The sequence below is a fragment of the Varroa destructor genome, unplaced genomic scaffold, assembly GCF_002443255.2.
Source record: "Varroa destructor unplaced genomic scaffold, Vdes_3.0 BEIS01000005.1, whole genome shotgun sequence".
Lineage (NCBI taxonomy): Eukaryota > Metazoa > Arthropoda > Arachnida > Mesostigmata > Varroidae > Varroa > Varroa destructor.
This window is the reverse complement of record NW_019211458.1, coordinates 41788228-41803710: the sequence shown is the minus strand read 5'-3', so window position 1 is coordinate 41803710 and position 15483 is coordinate 41788228. Positions and strand designations below refer to the sequence as shown.

General features: G+C 39.6%; 1 protein-coding gene across 4 annotated transcripts in view; it reads left to right on the top strand.

Moving 5' to 3' along the window:
- The window catches only part of LOC111251152 (FMRFamide receptor-like), a 97183-nt gene that overhangs the window by 19466 nt on the left and 62234 nt on the right, over positions 1-15483 (top strand). The window contains exon 2 of one of the 4 annotated variants that reach the window (XR_015328237.1): positions 4695-9531. The exons of the other annotated variants lie outside the window; for them this stretch is intronic. The gene's annotated coding sequence lies outside the window, so the exon portion shown is untranslated. Of the gene's footprint in view, positions 1-4694; positions 9532-15483 lie in introns of those variants that run through there. 4 annotated transcript variants of the gene reach the window in all.

Below are 15483 nucleotides of genomic sequence, written 5' to 3'. Positions count from 1 at the left end.
ATATATATCCTAGAAATTCTATACAGAAAGTATTAGTTTATTAGTTTATGTGTGTGACACATTTTGATGTTAAAATTATTCTTCTTTTTATTCGTTGTTGGTGCCGCTGTTAGTAACTACTAGCTATTACCAGTTATTGTACAAAGTCACGGCCTGTTCGAGACGTTTCGTACAATGTTCTGTACGTATTTTTCTCTCATAGATCCTCAACAGTTCTTCGGATTCCAACGCTATAGGGCAATTTCACCGCAAGTGTCTAGTTCTGACTGACAGTTAATCTAAATTAAGTATCCCCAATTTAAAATGTCGTGTAAGATGTCTCGCCGCTCTCTCGGCCTTTCTGTCTGGGGATCGGTATGGCCTGTGGAAGGAGTCTCAATTTCCACAGGTATGGATTGAACATCTCGGTGAGAATGCTGTGATAAAGCATTGAACTTGAAGATATATGAGGTTATCTAGGTTCAAATCTGGGCGTCAACACATATTTGTTTTACCCCAAAGTGCATCCGTTATCAGACGTTAAATTTATACTTATGTATGATTCACATAGCTGCGCAGCAATTGAGAAACTTATGCAAATGAAAATCTAGCGCTTATTTTAATGTCGTCTTAATTGACTACCCCCTCTAATCCGAAACTCATTTAAGTACAAAGTAGTAACACTTATGAACGCATGTAATACATGATAGTGCTGTGTGATGGGTACCGAGGCTGCTCTTCCGACCTATAAAGCAAGCTTCGGACGCACATATGAATAGCAATAATCTACCAAGAGCAACTAAGACCCTTTACGTCGTGTCCAACGCTCATGAGCTTGTTTTGATTTTGTCTTACCGTCGACTTATACTAAAGAGTAGCTAAAAGCTTTGTTTTAAATCGACAACCCTTTTTTTTTGAAAATATTGTGACTTTGCGTAGCGCTAAAGGCAAAATTTTGTAGGCTTCACGACGCGAATCGATTGGTGGGCTGGGTTTGGACCCAATTTTAAGATATAAGCGCTCCTTCTTCGACCCGTCGATGTGCTCGGTTCTGCCCTACCATTACTCAATGTGTTATAAAGATGCCTCTGTAGGAAATGACACATCACAAGCACGTCGTGTAACACTTACCGGTAGCAAAAATTGTGCTCGAATCGTTCTCGTCTATCTTTATGACATTGATTTTGGCGATACGACATAGCTTCTATATCGTACAGAACGTTGCGTACGCCGAAGAGTAGTGGGCTAATTGCATTATTTGGCAGCGTAATGTGCAGTGAGGTTTTCAAACCCAAATACGGAAAAAATTTTCGGACAAGAGGTAGGTACAAAGCCATGTTTATTGAGGGTTGTTCTTAGATACGCTTTGCATAAAACATTATGATATCATGGCTACAAAATAATTGCTCAACCGAAACGTTCGTTTGAAAAGTTGCGTCAGTATGCATCTTTCTGTTAAACCTATGTAAATAGCTTTTTACTAGTTTGACCGAAATTTCCGCACGAAGCATTGGGTGAATATTTTTTTCTAAGTAAAATTATTTGTGGCCAACAAAATTTAATATGCCTTATTCTCAAAAAATACATTTTTCAAAAGAACAAAACGTCCCTAAAGGCATGTAGATTCTTTTCAGCACCCATCACCTTTATTTGAAGGGAAAGATCACCCGGCTCCTATCAAGTTCAACTATGAGCTGTAACAAAGAGTTTCCTCATTTCAAATTTTGCGCGCAATTCATATACGCAAACGAGTTACAATTCAATATAAGCATAGTGCCTACTAGATCATTGATGGCCAAATGTTGGGATAGAGTTGTCCAAAGAGTCGCCATGTTTCTCAACTTAAGCTATGTATTAAGCATTTCCTTGGTCGTAAGATGCGCAATACCATACGAGGATCAAGCAAAATGCAGATCATTAAATTACACAATTTGAAGAAGTTGCTAAGATATGAAGCAGCAGTTAAATATTACCTGTTCATATATAAGCTCCCCCGTCATAACTGATGTAGGAAATCTTAATAACACGTTTGAGATTGACATTTTCGAGGCTTATCCTTAGCTTCATCTACCTTAAACACCACTACCTTTAATGCAATTGTCTCACATTAACTACTCCCGCGACAAATTAGCCGTAGGTATATTGATAGGTAATACTAAACTGAACCCACTAGCATTAAGTCTCTGATCTCTAACCCGGCCTAACATTTCACCGGATACAACCCCAATTTTTAAGTCCTAGGTCTCATAAGTGTCAGAAATTTCTTTTTTTTTCGACGTAGGGCACAATTAGGTTGCATATTGCAATTATCATTAATGTGGTTGATAATAATAATAGTGAAGGACAATTTTATAGAGGTTACTTACTCACTTACTTATTTGAACTTAGTGAAACCTGAAGTGTATTGAGTGTAGTTTTAATCAATCAAGCTACTTAAAAATGAAACTATTTTTCTTACATTCAACAGCTCACCACTTCATGGAATATTCATTAAAATTACTCAAAGTTAACTAAAAAAGCATTAGAATGGAAAAAATCAAGCCAGCTTTTTAAAGAGACTCTGATTTTTATCAAAATTTAATATTTTTTTTCTAAGTATGAGACAGCACTTTACTCCAAATGAGTCAAGTCTCAAAAGGTCTCGATTTTAAAATCAGTTTAACAGGGCGAACAGCTTATTAATCAGTGTACATTAGTTTTTCGTATTTAGGTGGATTTGGTCGAATGCAATGTATGCCGTGTTTACTATACGCTAACGATCATACACGGTAGCTATTCCCAAAGAAGGTAAAGGTGTAGTCAAGAAAAAATTCGCATAAACCTGTCTATTTGTAGATAGTTTCCAGCCAAATGATGTGACCGCTTGGCATCTGTCTTTGTATACGAGCGAAAAAAGGCCGCATTATTAAGTGCGTCAAGTCACTTTGCAGAAACTCATAACTTACATTAATCAGGTAGATGGATGTCATGGCAAACGACCTACCGGATAAAACTGTTTTTTCGTGACGTCGAACACAGTCGTAGCAGCAGTAGAACCGCCGCCACTGCAGGTTTCATCAGTGTTGTTTCCGCTCATCGTGTGGCGTCTATATAATACTAAGCTCATGTCGGCCTTTTTGGCTATGGCAAGTAGCGCTTCTTGCAACAGCCGATATATATCGCCCAATAACCGCAGTAATAGTAACACTGATGACGGTGATCATGCATTCTCTTGTTCGACAATAGGCAGACCTCTGTTTGATCATCGCCTGATAACCTCCCAGACATAGGGTGGACTAACCATATTCGTACGAAAAGCACGCTTCGAGTACGTTGGATTGAGGAGATGGAAAAAACTTGGGAAAGTGTGTAACCGGTAATGTATAGACGGCCATCGCCGATTCCTAAAACTGTCCATGAATGTGTGTATATGCAGTTAGTGCAAATAAATATTTTGGGCTGGGTGAGGGGCTCATACCTACAAGCTTTTTTGGTAAAATAGCTTTGCGGTTCCTTCTTCAACCAGTACTTCTAGGCGACACTTCGATCTGTACTCGTGATCAACCTATATTTTTGTGATACACGAATACCTCCACAAGAACCCTGATCTATACAATCAAACAGAAGTGAACTCAATGGTTCTGTAAGACGCAGAGAAGCGTCAGCATAGACGACTGCCAATGGTATTATTATATGCGATCGCGTAAGCGCAATGATGCACGCAACAAGGGAACGTTTATCGCTTCTGTTCAGAGGCTTGTGGAATAACTGAGAAAAATAAACCTAGTATTTTTTAACAGAATAAATGTAAAGATTGTTACTTCTTTCCTCAGGCTGTCGAGTCCTAATTCTCACTGTCTTATCCTACATACGTGCTGTTAATCCAATTAAGATTCTTTTAGCACGAATGTTAGACCTATAGATATGTGCCCTGAGAGGGGGCAGTTATGAGTACAAAGTAAATGAAAAACTGATACAGGTATATGTAGCCAGGCTCAGTCGTGTGCTTTGCTTATGTTGATCGGCCTCCTTTTCTACTGCACTGTTGGAAAAGACTCCTAGACACTGCTACAGTGTATATAAACAGAAATGATGTAACCTGAAAAACAATTTCATATGTAAAATTAGCTTGGGCACTGTGCTAGTTACGGCACTATATTCAGCTGTGGACGAGCTTAGCACTTTGCATTTACCGCTGGGAGGTTTTTCAGGAACTAATATCAATGCTTTGTTCTTTCTGTGGTTATTGATACAATTACCTTAGAGAAGATTCACCTTTAGGGGGTCACTGAGCCTTTTCGAGTTTCGCGTGTTTACGCTATTACCCGTCTAATGACGGTTTTGATGGTGGCACATCTTTAAGTAGGCTTGTTTATTTGACGTTTATTTTATCTACTTACTGACAGCTGGCTGCATTTAGTATAGAGTCTGATGAAAGCACTAAACCTAAAGTTAACTCCAGGTTGAACTGTTTAGCCCACAGCACTAAACAGTCTTCCTAGCCCCTGCCTTGACAGATTCTGGCTTATGACCACATAGCAACCTTTTCTCAAATATTTGATCAACTGAAGTGTAATAATAATCGCTGACACACTTATTTGCTTTCGCCTACAAATGTCTTCGAAAGCAACGCTAACATTTCATTAGTATAGAATTACGGGTCGTAACCTCTCTATGGCTAGCGCACTAAATCAACACCAAGATCATTTCAATGCTCTACTCGAATCTACTTTCAGAACTGCTGATATGGAGAAAACGAAAACAGGCTACTACTGAAATTAAAGCAAATTTCGCCAGCTGCAACATGAGAATAGACTTTATCGTCTAACGAGTCCCCATAAAGAAGGCTTCTAATCTTCCCTTTTCTACGAGATAAAGTTTAACGCGATTACCCTTAACCCATCGGCGTCACACTCTTCGTTGATGGTTCATCAGCAACTTTGTCGTTAGGCAGCATCCAGTAGGCTACGAATCAAGGATAGCCTGACAGGCGTAAAGCAGCCACTCTTCAATAAACATTGGCCCACTGCAGAATCACTATTGCACGACATAGTAGTGAAACACATAAGGAGATAATACAAGTATATCTGATCTGCCTGCTTCCTTGAGATCTGTCCCAAGGAGACATGCTAAGCCAAAACCATAGAGACTGCTGACTGAGTTATAGCCTAAGTTTAGGTTAAGGCTTGCAAAACAATTGTGTTTTACTAAACCCGACCTGTGATATGCGCGATGGTTGTACGAAGCTTGAATTACTTAAAAGCTAATTCTGCGTTAGGGGGTTATGAATGTAAATATTATTACTATTTTTAATATGTTTTATGTATTACATATTGTAATTTATTGTCTCATATATGCGTGGCCTCAATATGATACGAATAAAAGGTTTCCCGATAAGACTTCCCACAACGAATGAACGCTTTCAGCTCGAAATATAACGTTGATCTGAGTGCATCCGGATCAGGAAATACGAGAACAAGTACAAAAAGAAAGAGGATTGCGTCAAGATTTCGGGTAGGGTATTTCAATGATGAAATAAATTGACTAGTGCAGACACCTTCAATACAATTAGTTTCACTACAAACTTGAACCGCGTAGCTATGAAAAGCAATTATATATAAGCTGTTATAGGGCATCTCCAAACAGTTCACTCTCATATTTTCAAATATATACGACCTTAAAATTGTTCCGACGTCCCTCGTTTTTCGAACGGCTTTCGTTAATTAAGGTTAAGTCTACTCGTGCCGTATCGATACCTTATTCATTTCTTGTCATTTCCGCAAAATTCGAATCTATACCATTGCATTGTGCATTATGATTTTCCAGTTAGGTCTGTAACCATTTATTTAAAGATGATATTTCTAAATCAGGCCAAACGTATTGGATTACGCGGGACGATCTGCGTAAGCTTGGCTATTACTCAAGAGTTATGACTACTGAATACATGCGTGTTATTTGTATATCATTTTGAAGCATTGTATCTACGTAACGGTAAGAGTGGTCGATGAGCACCCTAACTGATTACGTTGTCGGCGCTTAAAGAACCTAGTAAGTTACTAACTTGGACCACGCCACTGTCATGTGCTACGCAGGATGTGCAAGCTCAACAAACAAAACAGCATTGCATGGAAACACTTCCTTTTTGTTATTGACGATGTAAAAATGAGAGTTGGACGACCACGATGAAGGTGGCCGTCAATAAATCAATGACTCTTTCAACACTGACAAAGCCAACGTCAATGACGCTTCCTTAAACCTGTTTAACTTAATATTCGTTTATGTACTCAGTCTCATCTTGCTTTTATAGGGACCTTGCATAAAATTTTAGCATACGCACGGCGACTCTAGTACTTGATTTAACTCTCTAATAAACGAATACCTTTTTATTTGTTGTCTTATAAGCTATTTTGTTTAAATATATTCTCGCTTCATATATAGTTTATTAATAATTTCTAAATCTAAAGAAGTTGCACCCTAGCATTACTGACTCATAGCCGATACCTCATCCAAACCCGTCCTGCACCAGCTACGCCGTGTAAGTTATCGCCGTTAACAGGTAACCGATGCCCAAAGGTTTATAACAACTGCTAGTACTATATGTTCTGATGGCACTTTTGAAAAATTATAAAAGACAAAAGCTTCAAATACGTCCCAGCTAAAAAAATAGTACCCTGGACAAGAACATAAAATTACAGAACAACTGCTAGAGATATAACGAACAAAAGGCCCACGCGAATACATACTGCTCCTTCTAAACACTCAAGTAACTATAATCACCAGGGGCCGTTGCATCCCATTGCTGTTTCGCGGCGACGTCAATTCTAAAGGAATTATCTAATCCGTCAGTGCAATGATCATTTCGCCCTTTGCCAGTTTCTGTGTTCGTATTGGCAAATTGGCGAGCTCGTTTCACGTACACGAAAGCACCAGCACTATTCTTCTGTGCAGGAAGTGTCTCACTAGCGATGACCGCCTAATGCTATAGCTTCGCGCGTTTACCTTTCGATCAATTTGGGAAATAAGGAACATTTCTTGTTCCTTAACGCCACCAATACGCATACAACATGAATTTCTGTGATTCGGCTACTCCTGCTTCTTTAGAACGCGTATTCGTTCTTGCTGTCGTCGCTGCTGCTGCTGCTGCTGCTGTTGTTGTTGTTGCCATTTGTAGCGTACCAGATATTGAGCCTTCGCCGTCCTATCCATACTGCTGATAAACTGAAGTCGAGCCATATATATACGACGGCCTTTATATGGCATAAATAAGCTATTCTGGCGTGCTTGGTGCTTTCGTGTAGGAGACAATCTCGCTACTCACGATTTCATTGCGGACCAGTAGGCTTCTTCGCAAATCAATAAAATACCATTGTGGCAGATCATTAGCAGCTTTCCTTCTGCTGCCCGACGCCACGTCCACTTTACGTTCAATAGCTTCCCTTTAACTGAGGTCGAGGAGATGATTACATCGGAGCAATATATATATATATATGACAGCCATTTGTATACGATTGTATATCTATATAACAAATGATACGTCTATAACCTACTAAAGCGGTAGGATGCGTCATTGCACTGCTTATCTACCTGACCGCTACCTGTTTGCTTGCCGTAACATCACAGTCTTACAGTTTCAGGACGCCAGCCTCTCACGCGCGCAAGCACATCGAAATCGATATTTTCGTTTGGTTTAATAGTTTGTTCAAAGTTTCTTAACTAATCGTAACTAATCCGACCGACCGTCCTTTAAGGATTACTTTGATTTTATAATGTGGATGATCTTAAATGAAAAGAGGAAGGACAGCTAAACAGAGTTAAGATCCAGACACCGGTTTGCCGTTTGTTTGCTTTCTAATATCACGCGCGCGCAGAAAAAATCAAAATATTCCTTTATCTCAATACTTTTTTTCCATAGATTTCTTTCCTCTCGAGGTGACTTCTTTTGTGGATGGTCATAATATAAAATAGCGGATGTGACCTAGTAATGGCTGCGGTCCCAGACGTAAGAGTCAATCACATTTGGAAAATAAGCATGAATCGATGCTAACCCTTTAAGGCTATGTGCGGCCCCTTTGTTCTAACTGAATTAAGCGCGCATTGCGTTTATTTGCAACATTGTTGTGTTGAAGGGCTCTCCGCCAGGGAACAGCAATAACATTGAACTCGTACAGCGAATTAAGAACGCTTAGAGCTTATTACTGCAGCAGGAAGGGAAAATTATCAAGAGTATGGAAAAAGCAGGAACGACGATCTCCGTCGCGCAACACTGCCACGAGGCCATACGATTCGAGTTGGTTTTATATCACTCTTTGACTCGGTGCCTTTTGTCGTCGAACTCGTTCGAATGGAAGATATTACGACAATGTCGACGACGTGTTGTGCCGCCCACTACCGATGCCTGGGACCCAAGCGTAGTATTGTTGATAAGGCTGGCAATGGGTGACGGCTGGACTCCGCGCGCACGTCAGCGGTTTCAGCTGGTAAGTAAGCATCTTATTCTGCACCGGAACCTTCATTGCTGAAAGCTGATGTCAGTGTACTGAGAAAAAGTAATACGACTTTTATTTCTTAGAGACACTGATCATAATGACTCGGCGGGGTCTCTCGGTCAACGTGAATATTATAACAAAAGGCTAGTAGGTTTGAGCTTTCGAACAAGTGCTGACCCATCGAGGCTTCAAGCACAGAAAAGATCCAAATTATTGTATGAGATTAAATCGAGTCGCGCATCGACCGAGATGATGTGGGCTGCAACTGCCCGCAGGTTCAATATAGTATGCAGTGGGCCCATATCTTTGAAATTCGCTTGTGTGTTTTTATAAACTAAGACCGATCTGTGATACATTTGGTGAAAATAGTCAAAAAAAAAAAAACGTTAAATATAATGCATTCGAACTGCTATCAACTGTAGCTGATAGCTATGTTTCCCGATGTCTGATATGTGGTGGAAGTAGTGCTCTGTAATAAATATAAAAATGGCAAAGTATTGCCATAATAATAGTAGCGAGAAATAATTAAGAATTCAGCATAAACAGTTTTGGTGTGGTTTTTACGTACGAAAAGATTATGCAAATTTGCAGTTTTTTAAAGGGTTGCGCCTATAAAAATAAAGTGATCCACCGTAATGAACTGGCAGTGCATCTAATTTGAATTGGGCGATTAAGCCTGCACCAATACTGCGATCGCCTATTCTATATACCAAATTTCTATTGAATATAATTTTTAATTATTACTTAGAAAATTTGCTGCACTACATTTTCAAGATCACTTCAGCCCATACAGAGTATATCAGCGATATCTCACAAGTGCGCATAAGCTGCAATACTAAGTCGTTCTTGGGCGTTCACAGCGGTCAAAGTTTAGACCTGTTCTTAACAGGACCACCGATAATCAAGAACTGTGCTAACATAATTATCGAGTGACGAGATTATCGGGACCAGATGTCAAGGTATGGCCTAGAAAAATTATTAGTTATAACACGAATACAACCAGTTTACCATGTACCCAGTAACCATGTTAAAAATACAATGTATATTTGTTTGCAGTTGATCATGTCCACAGATGCATACATACAACAGCCTGATTTTAGGCACATGCAAATTGCCTAAGTGCATAATCTTTCGCTATATCTATATATGTATATATAATTTAGATGGGGCATCCAAATTCTAACTTTTCCTTTGACTTGTCTGGAAAACTGCTTTTCAATAAAAACAGATGGCTTAACAAAATGTTTTCTATGAGTTCGAAGTATCATTCCCGATAGCCACGTTTATTTTATATATCCACTACTCAACTGATCGCGCCTATATCGCTAACAACTCTTCAAAATATCCTTGTTTGATCCATGAACGACTTCCTAGTAATAACTGTGCGGCAATCGATATTGGTAAACTTAGCAGTATATCCCTTAAATAGGCCACGTACAAGAAACTATTTTCATCTAATGGTTTATACTTTGGGCCGCTAGCAAACCAAAGGTCCGTAAAATGCAAAGGCTCAAAACGCCCAAAAAGTTTTTTAAAAAGTCTAACCACTGAAGCGTATTCAGACGATCCAATTCGGCCTAATTGATTTGCTTCTCTCCAAAAACACCGTTAATTCCTGTTAATTTGAAAACTTTATCAAAAATCACTTATTGGGCATTTTGATGAAATCTCAAGACATAAATGTAGAGGCTTCTAAGTGCCCTTAAGCTTGCATCGTAAGAGTCCTTTCCGATTTTTCAGAAGACGCATAAAAACTAGCGGTAACGTAAACCATGGATTTCCATCAAAAAGAAGTTTTTAATTTCGGCGCAGGTTCCTCTAGCTCCGAAATATTAACGAGTGGTTACCGTTCGTTTAAACTCCAAAAACGACGCCATATGTTTCGCAATGATGAATCCGCTGTTTTGCTGTAGAGAGAAGTGGCTTTTGTCAGCTGCCGCTGCCAATGGGCAAACAACTCCGCGATGACAACACAGCCCGCCAAATTTGAATGCGCCATTTTAGATATATATATTCAGAGTGGGGCAAATCACGAAGTTTATCCAGATTAGACGCAGCTTGAGAAATACAAAGTCGTTCTCAAATAAAACTACATCACTCGAACGCAGATTAAGTGTGTACATGTTCACAGCAATCGCATCGTTCATTCTACGAAAGTTTTCATTTAGATAAAGCAGAATAAATTAACACCTACGAGAAGGGAACAGCGATTTGGTGATAAATCTATCTATAAATAAATTACAGCTAAAATAAATAAAAAATCTATAAATAAGCCTATATCGCCACTAATGAAAAACAGTGAACAATATAAACATGAGCCACAACTAAACTAATTCGTAGCGTGCACGTCATGGTTGGCTGTTGTTGTCCTGCGCTGGAACGCCATTTGCTTTGATTGAAGTGCTTGGCCATAGGATGTAATGGTACTCATAGGCGTTAGCAAAATATTTAACATGCTTGATTGCACATTGCTCGCTTTTTATTATAGAGAAGACTAGAGAAAGATCATACATATGCGCGTAGCTTAGTTGTGAATGTGAAATTCAATTAGTACTCAATACAGCCTGTTTAGTTGTTTGATACTGTCGTTACCGTAGTGGTCCTTGATTTGTATTTGCTTACTAAACAGGTTTAGACACTATTTAGACACTGTCCGTCTCGTTCTGAAATAGGTCAACCGTCCGACGCAATGCTTACTAGCAATACCGGATAAAAAAAAGGTGCAAGACTTTTAGCAGAAATAGCCGCTGGGGTTTCACATCGTTTTTGTTTACCCATTAGTTCGTGGGTGAATGAGTAGAAATTGCCACGGTAGATTTTGGGGGGTCATTGGTGCTAAAACTGAAACCTTAAAGCAAAAAACGTTCCCTTGAATAAGCCATTTCTATGGCAATTCGTTTACAAGATTGCAGGTTCTTGTCATGCAGCCCTAATGTTTTGGCACTATTAGAGATTTAGTATGTCTGTTAACTATACCACAAGTATCGAAGCGCAATTTTTTATTAGAATTTCCTTAGGCTTCTCTTCAACTATAATTCGTCGCTAGGAGTTCTTGCTGCAAACTTGTCATCCAGTAAATTTGTTTTATTACTTAGTCGATGAAAAGAAATTCTGATATTGTTATTAGTGGCCACTGTTATTAGCAGTTGGGACGTTAGAGTTTTGTAGTTGCAAATCCTGAGCTGAGAGCCTTAGAAAACGTCGCCTTCTGTAAGTGCCAAGTACCTGCACCATTCGACGCGAACCGCGACGCGGAATAGACGGCCATCACGACTCGATCTTCTCAATACCATAGTGGGGTAAATTGTCTTTACCGGAAAGATTTGCGCACTTCTAAAAGCAGGAAAGCCAAATCTGTCAAGTTTGTTGTGGTTGTTGTAGTTCATGCTGACATGGAAACTAGTGACTGTCACGTTAATCCTATGACTAGACCAAACCCTTATTGGCGTAGATGTCTCTTTTGTTTTACCAATTTGTTTTGTGAAAAATAAACCATTGAAAGGAACGATCTGATTCAGCGAGCATGTTAGATGAGCATAACATGGTATAGTGTAACATTGCTCTTGAGGAAACTGCATGCAGGACTTAGGACTCATTGTTAAGTTAAGGATAGGAGCTCAGGGTCTCAAGCATGATTCCGATATTCAGTTATGTGCTGCAGATGCACCCATCGACGTCTTTTGAGGTGTAGAGAGAACACAAACAACCGTAAAGGGTAACATATGAACGATATTCGGATAGTGGGCTGCGTGATTTTGTTGATCGTAATACTCGTGGGCACCCACTTAAGAATACGTATAAAGCTCTTCCTCGCGATGAAAGAAAGTCGGCCAGTTGGCCCCTAAGTGGCCCTCCGCATTCTCTCCCTTTCAAGGATGCGTGGTCTGAGTGTGTAATACGCATCTTTAAGGTACCCGGCACAACTCACAACCACGGCTTAGTCACGGATAACTCGGCTCTTTTGAGCAGGCGTCTCAACTCCACAGCGCAGATAATCCGTGACTAAGCCGTAGTTGTGAGTTGTGCCGGGTACCTTACTGAGGTTGGCCGAACGTCAGGCTCAATTGATAGATCAATCTTCCGTGGTTTTGTTATCAAGGAAGTTGACTTTTATGCAACATGATATAATAACTTGTTTGTGCCAAAGTGCTTGTATTACGCGGCGATAGGGACCTAGGTCTAAAAAAGTACGTCAACGCGCTCAATGGAGCGGAGGACTAGGAAAAAATACGTTCTTTCCAGGACGTGAATTGTATTGATCGGTAAACTATATGAGACAGCTGACCCTAGAATGTTAGAAAAATTAAAAATTTCAATATAACGAATTGGCTTCTTACTTTCCTAGTCGTCTCATTATGGAGGTTATGTGCATTACTGGAGCATCAATAACAATTTTGCCTGAAAGCCGGCAGGTTCATTGAGATGGAAAATTTAGTTTAGATGGAGAAAAATTAGATGGAAAACACGCCTATCGAAAGTTACAAGAACACGCCTTCGATGACCTCGTAGAGGAGCATTTGTATTGTGTCGTGTAGATTATACACAGATTATTATACTTGAGATATACTGCTCTTAGCTTATAACTCTTCAGGTACATGCGCACAAATTTAGCAGTGTTAACCAATTTATTAAGAATGTATTAGCATATTAAAGGTCGCCTGAGCGAGAAACATCAATCGTGTGATCATTCCATCATTCTTCAACAGTGGTTGTAAGTTTCCTGTGTTTTTTCAGAGAATCAATCTATGTATTCACTAACATGCTTAAAAGCCTCGATTGTCTCATCGTTCTGTCGTTTCGACATACATGTTGCTAGTGGAGAATGAGTCGAAAAGCATGAGGCAGAGTTCGGCAACGTCTTCATTTTTTACAGAGTTTAAGTACCAGTCGAGCTGATGCTGACCGTTGTCCTACCCACATGCACTCACACGCTATATGTACGATAGGCCAGTTGAGGTGTGTTGTCTTTTCGTGTTGTTGTTGTAGTAGACTTCGATAACATTGAGGGCAACCAACATTGTCGGACAGATAGAAACTACATGGAGGTCATTACAAGATGACCTTTGTAATTAGGTCTGTATTAGCAGGTATTTCGTCTTCTTTTATTATTATTTATTTAGCAGATTATTTAACTTATTAAAATCAATTTGAGTAATTATAGTACTTACCTAGTCATATCCTTAGCGAGTCCGGCGCGTTTTCGATACCGCACACAGTATCTTTATACAGTATAGGCAATTGCACTGATGTGGCAATTGGCAGACTTGAATTTCCTCGTACAATTCCGCTTAGTTTGCAACGTAATAATGTCTCTATATTTCTATATATATGTCAGTTCTCTGCAAGCCTCTAATAACGTTCTGAACGTGCGAACATTGTTAGAAAGATAATCAAGGCAGGAAAACGTCGGGTCTAGGTATTTTTTTTCCAGTATACGCCGATACGTATAATATGAAGCACGGCACGATCTTTGGTGTACGACGCGTTTTTTTTTTCTATGCTCCTAAACCACGCAAGGTAGAAAAGACTGAACTGTAAATAACTCAGTGTATATCGTATCCAGCATTAAAAGATTGCCGATAGAGTGCGATTGATATAGACAAGCTAGGCTCTGCGCGAAGAGGTTCTTCCTTCGTTTATTTGTCGGCGATCATGTAATACACAACACTAGTCGAAGACATCTCAGGTTAAACAGCGCTCGCTTATCTTGCAGCTTTTCTTCTAATGAATAATGTCTATTCCTGCAAAAACAGAAATTGTTCGTATACTAATAAATGTTTGTGCCGTTTCTCGTTCAACTTTGTAATGCGAAGTTTTTTTTTCACAAAGAGACCTGCTTTTCTCCCTCGATTTAACCGTCACTGAAACAATGCCGCATGATAGTGTAAAATTTTCATGTGAGCAGACATTTTTTACATCAGCAGTACAAAATGGCTCATGTACAAGAAAATTCATTTCGTTCAATAACTTGCCGACCTTTTATGACTAGATTGGATACTTGTGTTACATCTTAGAGTTCGTTTTAGCACGTAGATCCGGCTGGCTTTGTATATTGATCGATTTCTCTTGACAGAAGCCCCGCTACAGATTAACAGTGGCCAAGAAAAGTACCTCGGCTAGTAAAAACGTTTGAAGTTGGTTCCCGATTATGCTTCCTCCGAAATCGGATACGGGACAAATTTCACATCGCCCGTTTTGGGCTAAATATTGCGCTTATAAACAACGGAATTCTCAATATTGCGAAAACGCTTCCCGAAGGTTCAATAGACAAGCTTCCAAGGGAGAGAAGCTGTTTGCTTATCACCGTAGCGCATCATGAGTCTAATCATTTAGAGATCGCTGTCCAATACCAGCGCTTCATACTAGCTCACGCGGCGCAATTCAAAGCCATCTTTTACGTGCAATCGGGAAGATTCGAAAAGCGGGTGTAACAAAAACATCGGAACCCTTATGATATGGATCAAAATGCAGGTTTAGACATACAAATGTATATGTACGGCATGAGGTTAGCGCATATTCGAACTGCAAGAACATGCGAACGTGCTCTATTTACAAACTGAATGGAGGCAAAGGCTAAGACCTATTTTGACCAAGGTAACAACGTATAAGAGCATTAGCTATAAGAACTACCAGCGGTAGTTAATATGATATGATCCCCTGACGAGCGAACATTATAGATATAATCAATTAACAAGACGAGATTTATTTCATCTGTATTGGGTTGAAGGAGAAAAAGATAGTAATTTGCATCAATTCACGCACTACGAAGTGCTCAGATGTCTGCGGAGACTTCTTGCTACGTTCATCTGGCTAGAAATGTGCGCTCGTGTCCGCGGCAATTCGACAAAAAAACATTAGCTTATGTTAGATAAACTGCAATCATTACAGAAGCTTACCTCGGTGTTATAGTGGTTTAGAAAACTACGTAGGTAGTTTTCTACACTACTATGATATCGAATACGATCTGCAGAATACGGAGTACGACGTATCCGATAAAATCGACACCTCGAAGAAGCATCGTCGATCCTCTTCCTTGTTG